Source organism: Genypterus blacodes, unplaced genomic scaffold (assembly GCF_046128005.1).
Source record: "Genypterus blacodes isolate CSIRO-AG114 ecotype Tasmania unplaced genomic scaffold, CSIRO-AGI_Gbla_v1 ptg000046l_1, whole genome shotgun sequence".
NCBI classification, from domain to species: Eukaryota; Metazoa; Chordata; class Actinopteri; order Ophidiiformes; family Ophidiidae; genus Genypterus; species Genypterus blacodes.
Window position 1 is genome coordinate 1 of NW_027466859.1, and position 7994 is coordinate 7994.

Here is a 7994-nt window from a genome sequence, read left to right on the forward strand (position 1 = left end):
GGGAATTGAACCCCAAACTCTGGCAGTATTGGAGCTTTGGTTGGAGTGTTTCAGCCAAACTGCACTGTGGAGAGAGGCTGGCAGCAGAGGACAGTGAGTGACGGAAGAAAAAGAGAGAATGTAATTGCATGACCTCTGGAAATCCCTTAATAGGTGAACAGCAAGTATGCGCACGTACACACAGACACACACAGAGAGATAGTGAGGAGTGAAACATACAAAGCACTGGATGTCAATTTCAAGCTATACACACAACCTCATCCATTCAGATAGAAGTGCAATGATAGCAATGTTTGATCAATTAAGCCTATAGGGTGAAGGTATGGATTCACTTAAGGCACAGAGAGAGAGAGAGAGAGAGAGAGAGAGAGAGAGAGAATAACAGCGCCCTCTACTGAAAAAGAATAATTACTATTCATGGCAGGGAAATATTGGGATAAATGTTGAGTATCAAAACCAGTGAGGCAAAACTGTGCTACTGAGACACAAACAATTGTACATTTCATGGTTTTATGGATTATTACTGTTATTATTATGTGTACCCTGACTTTGAGCTCCTTTATTAACTTCCACTAAATGTTCAACAAGGTTCAAAGGAATTCCAGCTGGTTCTGTGTTGTTGTATTCAAACTTAATTCCAATGATTTTCTGCCAGAAGTTATTATTCAAAATGAAAAATGTGTGAAAAAAACAATAATACTACTGTTCTCACTCTGAAAACATGATTTGGTCATATTAATTAATTAAATATCAATATCGAGTTGTATTTCTACCCTCATTATTCCTGATGTTTGTTCTCTCATTGTGTGAAATTCATGTCTTCTGTGCTTGGTGCCTTACAAAATCTATGCAGTGAATAAAATAAAATTCACTATAATGAACAGCCACAAGGGGAAGCCCACTGAACTGAGGGATGACTCACTTCCAGCTCATTTAAAGCAATAGGACAAATGGCAAATATCATCTTAATGTGTGCAAAAGCAGCAAAAGCAACCACACTGACAGAGAACCATGACAGACGAGCACAAACCAATGATACAACTGAATTCTAAATGTGATATCTTTATTAATATCCGTTTGAGGATGGAGACATTCCCAGCAAGCCGTACATGAATCTGTGTGGAATGAAAGTGGGGACACATGCTGAACAGGAACTCATTTCCTGAGCTCAAACACCACGTAGGCCCTGAATGCAGCATTGCCATCCACGGGGACACGCACACACACGCGCTCGCTTACATTAAAGAGAATAAATGTTCCTGTGCTTACTCAGGGGAATCCGTCAAGCTCCACACACACACACACACGCACACGCACACGCACACACACACACACACACACACACACACACACACACACACACACACACACACACACACACACACACACTGAATAAAAACATAGGGATATCTTTTTAGCTACAGAGAAGGAAGGCTTTCCTCTTTTGGTGATTTAACCCTCTTAAGTCATTTTTGTTGATTAAAGATACACTGTAAAAACAGGCTCACACATCAGCTGAAGGAAAGATAGATCCAGTCAGCATCTGTGTGGGTCCTTTATAATCCAGGATAGTACATTTTGGCTTCAGACTTTTTTTTCTGATTTTGTGGAGGAGTGAAAGTCTGAGGGATCAACGCAGCCGAGTAATTCAGAGCCACAATCATAGTCTAGCCAGCAAGTACATTAGTGCTGCTGCACTTGTACAACTCACAGAGTCTTTCAGTCTCTCTGTGGGATCCTTCCTCTGCATCTGACCCACACTAACTACTTTGGAAACTTCACAGAGAAGGGATTTGGGTCAACTCAAGTTTTGGATCGGGGTCTTCTACATGTGAACAAACAGCGCCAACCACTGCAGTTTACTTTGAAATGTTTGGATGAACTCTTTCAGAATCCTCGTGCTGTTTCATGAACAGTGCAGAGATTAAAGCTATGCACAGAACAACAAAGCTAAATGCATTTTATCGATTCCCAAATAGAACTGTGTGAGGGTATAATGACCGTAGTGATGTGATGTACTTCTACGCAACATTCTCTCTGCTACTTCAGGTAATAGGGCAACATCGCACCAGCTACCAACTGATGTGAGAGGGCACCCTGAAGGTCCTATATACAGTATACATAGACTTAGTGAGTGAACATTAAAGTCAATGACATCATCTTTTTATCAATCCGTCCTACAAAGAAATACAGAGACAAAGATGAAAAATGCAATAAGATACAATGTAATATGATCCTATATGATAACTAAAATGAGGATCTGATACAATATGACATGATAAGAGACAATAACATAAGAAAGAAATGTTACAGAGGCAGAGGAGGTCAAAGATGGAGGCAGAGGTAAATAGAAGAAGAACAGCAGAAAAAACATTTCACAAATCCTCCCTTTCTCCTCAGCCTCCTTTGTTATTATTCTCTTGTTATTATTCTCTTAGTTACAAATGCTCTTATTATTCTTTTAATCCAGCAAAAGCTTCACTGGTGTCCAACTGCTACCAACTGCTGCTCCTAAAATTGGAGGAAAGTTGTCATAATTCATAATAATCTGTTTCTCTCTTCCTCTTCCTCTCCCTTGTTCTTGTTCCTCCCTCTTCATAACACGATCTGACGTTTCTGACATCTCCTTTTCCTCCTGCCTAGTGCATCCATAATTAACATGGATGGTGAGTAGGAGGCCTCAGAAGCGGGAACAGGTAAGGGTCAGAGATCAATTTATCAAGGTGGGGGAAAACAAGCCTGAATAGATAATCTACCAGAGCAGCAGACAGCCGAGGAGACAGAGAGAGAAAGAGTCCAGAGCGCAGAGAAGCAAAGGGGTGGTGGGGGGCGAAAACAACATATAGGTTTACTGTTGCTCTTATATGTTGATTGCACAACCCATTCAGTGACATCTGTTAATAACGGTGTATGTTTTCATTTTAGATTTACTCTTTTTTGTTTATTGCTCTTAAAAGTTGATTGCACGAACTACCAGAACAAATTCCTTGTAAGTGAAAACCTACTTGGCAATAAAGCTCTTCTGATTCTGATTCTGATTGCAGGGTTGATTGATAAGTTTTGAGCCTTGAGGAAACCATTACATCCAATGTTTCCCTCAATTTTCAATAATCAACTTGCCTGTCAGTGACACTGGAGAGATTTGAAGTTTGGAGAGATTCGACTTTAACACACACACAGTATGTAACAGCTGTCAGAAAAATGTAGTGGAGAGTCCAAAGTACCAGACCCCCACACCCTTAGTTCAGGACTTTACTTCAGGGTAAATAAAATCACTTACGTTAGCTACAGCTGCACAGGAGGGACAGTGAACGCACCACAGCACCGTGGACAAATACACCAGAAACAACGAGCAACATCAATCATACACACATGCTCAGGACAGGCAGAGGCCCAATGGGGCAGATAGAGAAGGCCGATCTTTCATTAGCGAGGCAACACGCCTGATTAAACGCCTCACGGCCACATGAACACACGCACACACACACACAGCTGGCCTAATCAATGATTGGTAATTGAACCAGGAGGGAGCATTGCAGACAGAGAGGGCAGCGGGGTCCTGTGATGCAAAGCAAAACAAATGAGTGTGTGAGTGAGAGAGACACAATGAGGGAGGAAGTGTTTTCTGTGTGTGTGTGTGTGTGTGTGTGTGTGTGTGTGTGTGTCTGCAGCCAGCTGAATCGCAACATCAAAGACTTTTTGCCACTTTGATTTAGGGACGACAGAGGACAGATGCAATATAAAATTATTATATTTGAAGGCAAATCAACCAAACGTATGGATAATGGAAAACACAGAGGATTTAGTCACAAAGAGAAAAGAAAAATACGTTAAAAGCCATTTTAACACAGAATTGATGCCCTGAAACACCCAGAAGTTAGATTTCATGTGTTCTGTAGACATTTAGACATTATTTTAGTTCTTAATACTTTGTAAGTCATTGGTGGGAATCATCTTTTAAATCCAGACCTTGTCATGTTGTGTATAAGTGTTAAACGTTTGAGTGGTCAGGCAGGTTTGATCTGTGGCTCGTGTCTGGCAGCAATGAGCCATTTGATAAGGTTTAATAAAGCGAAACCTGCCAACAAATGTCATCTGAGCCTGCAAGCTGAGTTGAGCAAGCGTGTGCTCCAAACACAACCAAGCAGAAACTCTACAGCAACAAAGAGAAGGGAAATAAAATAGAGTACAAAGGTCAATTTCAGAATCAGAATCAGAATTTGGGGGTAAAATAACTTTTACCCAAAAGGAGCAGGACTCTCTGCACACACGTCTCTGGAGCTCAGCCAGACACCAGCACAGCTTTGTGCCCATTGTACCCCTGAGGAACACTTGGAAAAGACACAGAGACGTCCTCCTCCTCTCTCTGGGTGGATTGTTGGACAGTGGACAGGGCTGCAGCAGCCTCCCTCCTAACGCTGTGGGGCTCTGCGCAACACATGACTCCTGGCAGTGGAGGATCTGTGAAGAAGGTCAGTTGGGGTCAAAAACAAGATGGAACTTGGGACTGTAATGTTACGGGACATAAAACAGACTCTCTCTCTCTCTCTGTTCCACCAGTAACATAGAAGCTGAACCTGCAATGTTAGTTCTTACAACCAAAGTGCTTTATTTTACCATCACCAAACCACCGGTGTGGAGTTTTGAGCTTTTGCAACAGTAAGATAATGTAAACAAAGGACAATAACACAATGCTGGACAACTTTCAGCATTACTCAGACAAATTGCACTTTTTCAGGCAACATGTTTTGCAACTTTTGTGTTTGTCTTACAGTATGGATTTCTCAGTCCCACTAATTGACACTCCACATATGGGATTTGACACTCTGAAGGTGTTGCTCCTCCCAAATTGTATAACTGGGGTGTCCAACACAGCATCCTGTAGGTTTGGGAGAGGTTGCAAAAACGTTTATGAAGAAGAGAGTTTTTTATTGAATTGTTTATCATATTAAGTCACATACAACACATTTTTTTTTTTAAGTCAGAGGCTAAGAAGCATGAGGGTTTGATCTGTGCTCCACACTCTCCTTGTGCACCCGGGGCAGTGATGGTGATGGGGCGGGGAGGCAGGGAGGCGGGGCTGGTGAGGGGGCGTGTTGCATGAAGTGGGATAGGGCGGCGTGATAGGTTTGATCTCTGGCCCGTGTCTGTCCGCTGGCTGCAATGAGCCGTTTCATTAGCTGTAATAAAGCGGAGTGTGCCAAAAGCTGTCATTAGAACCACCAAGCCAAAAAAACTTCTCTACGTGCTCCAGTTTAGACAAAAAAAGTTCAAACTGACCTCCAGCCAGAGACAGCGAGGGTCCTCCTTGACAATATGGGGTCTATTATGCGTCTGTACCTCAGGCAGCCGTCTCTGTGCCAGCTCTGCCTCCATGCTGAGGCTTTTGTAAAGGCCCAGGCCCAGCAGAGAGCTGGCACACGGAGGCCGCGATGAGGTGGAGAGGACGACCCACCGCTTTAGTTAGTACACCCAACCAAATCCCATCAGAGTCCAAAAAGAGGAGACGTGATCTGCCAGATACTGTCAGTCAGCGTCAGGCTTTTCCTCAGGGAGCCATTGTGCTTTTATTACACGAACACACAAGAATTACAGTCGGACTGTGATGACTTTCAAAAGGAAATCACACACACGTCACAAGAAATCCATCATACCTGAAGAAGATATGTTAGAATTAAGCGCATGAAGGAATTATAGGAGCAAGATTCAGAATTATTGGTTGCAAACTCATAACTTTAGCTACCAAAATAACAAAAATAACAAATTACAGGATTATAGGATCAATAAGTTGTTTTCTCTTTAAGAAAAAGAAAGAAGAAGAATAGAATGGGACAGAGGTTAATGGAAAAGAAATCACAATAATAAGTAAAGCTCAAAGTGTGGTCTTAAAGAGAGATTCAATAAGTAGAAAAGTTGATAGTGATTCAGAACTCATTTAAAAAAATTAGACGTAGAAAATTAAGCTGCTGTAGAAAATGGATTAGATTGGAAAAGTAATTTAAAAAACAGCCAAGCCTCAGTGGCAGTGTAATTATGGGGACCTGCATCAATAAAGATGTACATTAAAACTTTGAACATCTCTCATCACCAAGATTAGATCCAGTACATGACGTCATTGTGTTTCATAGCTATAATAAGGAATCAAAACATTTCTAAGATGGACGTTTCTCAGTTATAAACTTTGTCATTATTTTCATTTGACTAATCTTAACTTTAATCTCAAATTCTTCCAGTAATTTCACTCATAATTCATGTATTTGTGTTTATTTCTGTCAGTTGGGAAAAAGTTTAACAAAGATGAAATTTAAAGTGAAGTTCTGCCTTTATTTGTGGTCGCCTTCTCTGTTTTCACTCATCCATCTCTCCCTCCATCCCTCCCTCTCCTCCTCTCTCTCGTGGCCGGGCTGCTCTTCTGCTTGGCCGGCTCCGTGTATCGGACCACAGTGGTTCACTCAAACGCTTCTAATCCTCTTTTGATGAACTCCGTTAATGGACCTCCTGCGGGACTTTGGCTCTGTTCATTAAGCAGCACACGACCTTCTCCACGCCCACGGAAGCACGCACGGCGCGTCCCCAATGATCCCCTCTCCTTAAATTCACCCCCCAAACTTTACTAAAACTTAAAGTTGTGTCTTCACCTTGTCGAAGTTGCTGAAGTTTAGGAAGAAGAGCGATGCCGCCGCGTAAGAGCCTCTTTGCGCCGTTCATCTCGGCGGAAGCGGAGGGAGGCGTGGTGGGCCCAGCGGGACCTGCGGCTCTCCATGCGGACATTCAGGCTCTGCTGCGCCGGAGCTTGACGGAGGACCGAGGCACCTGCGACCACCGGGAACCTCCGTGCGCCGTGGTGGAACTCCGGTTGAACCCTGTCGGAGGCGGCGCGCTGCACTACCTCCAGCCAGACAAATGCACGCTAGAGCGGGCACAGAGACGGCGGCGTCTCGCGGCAAACGCGCGCGAGAGGAGGCGGATGCTCGGCTTGAACGTGGCCTTCGATAGGCTCCGGAGCGTCATTCCCAACCTGGAGAGCGACAAGAAGCTCTCCAAATCTGAGACTCTCCAGATGGCGCAGATTTACATCGCCACCCTGAGCGAGCTGCTTGAGGAAGAAGCCCCCAGCACACCGCGGCCCCGGGGGGCCACAGCTGCAGCTCCAGGTCGCCTAATGGGCCCCGACGGGGACTTTGACAGTGGGAAGAGCAGCGGAGGCGCCGAGGAAGAGCAGAGACACGACGGGAGAAGTTGCAATGGGAACATGTGGGAGAGGACGAGTGGGACCAAGTGACTTCAAAAAGACTTCATCATTGACTTTCTACTAAAATACCGTTTTTAAATTTTTTTAAATTTATTTTTTATGTTGTCCAGCTGTATAAAAAAGAAAAATTACGCACGAGCATATCTCCGTTCATGTTTGTATAATGTTTTTAATTTGAAAATGAATTATTTGTCTTGAACATATCCAATAATTTATGGAGGAAATAAATTGATAAAATACTGTTTACTCTTTTGTCACAACAATATGCATTTTTTTGGTCAATATCGCAGTTTTGCAATAAGCAGAAGATTAATTTAGACCACTGACCAAAACCAAATAAAAAAAATAAAAGCGAGCAGGGAGTATTGAAAGTAGCAACTTTTATTCATCTTAAAATTATGTACAGGTAACCAAAGACATCATTCTGTAAATTGGTACAAAGATCAAGTTTCCTGCAGTTGGCTTGGTTAAGAAGCTTTCTGTCCGTCTGTCCAAAAACAACACGACTGAGAGAAAAAGGCTTTTATAAAATGAAAAATAGAATCCGATTCAGAAAAGTAGAGTCTAATGGTCTAAATTCACCCCCCCTCCCCCCCTCTCCTGCCCCCCCACCCCCCAAATAACACCACCAAACCCTCTCCCCGTATGAGGAATCAATTTATGTACAGGAACTATGTACAAACTCTTCCATTCATTCTTCCAGACATCTGTGAATAAAGCTCTTGTAAACTTTTTAAAAGGA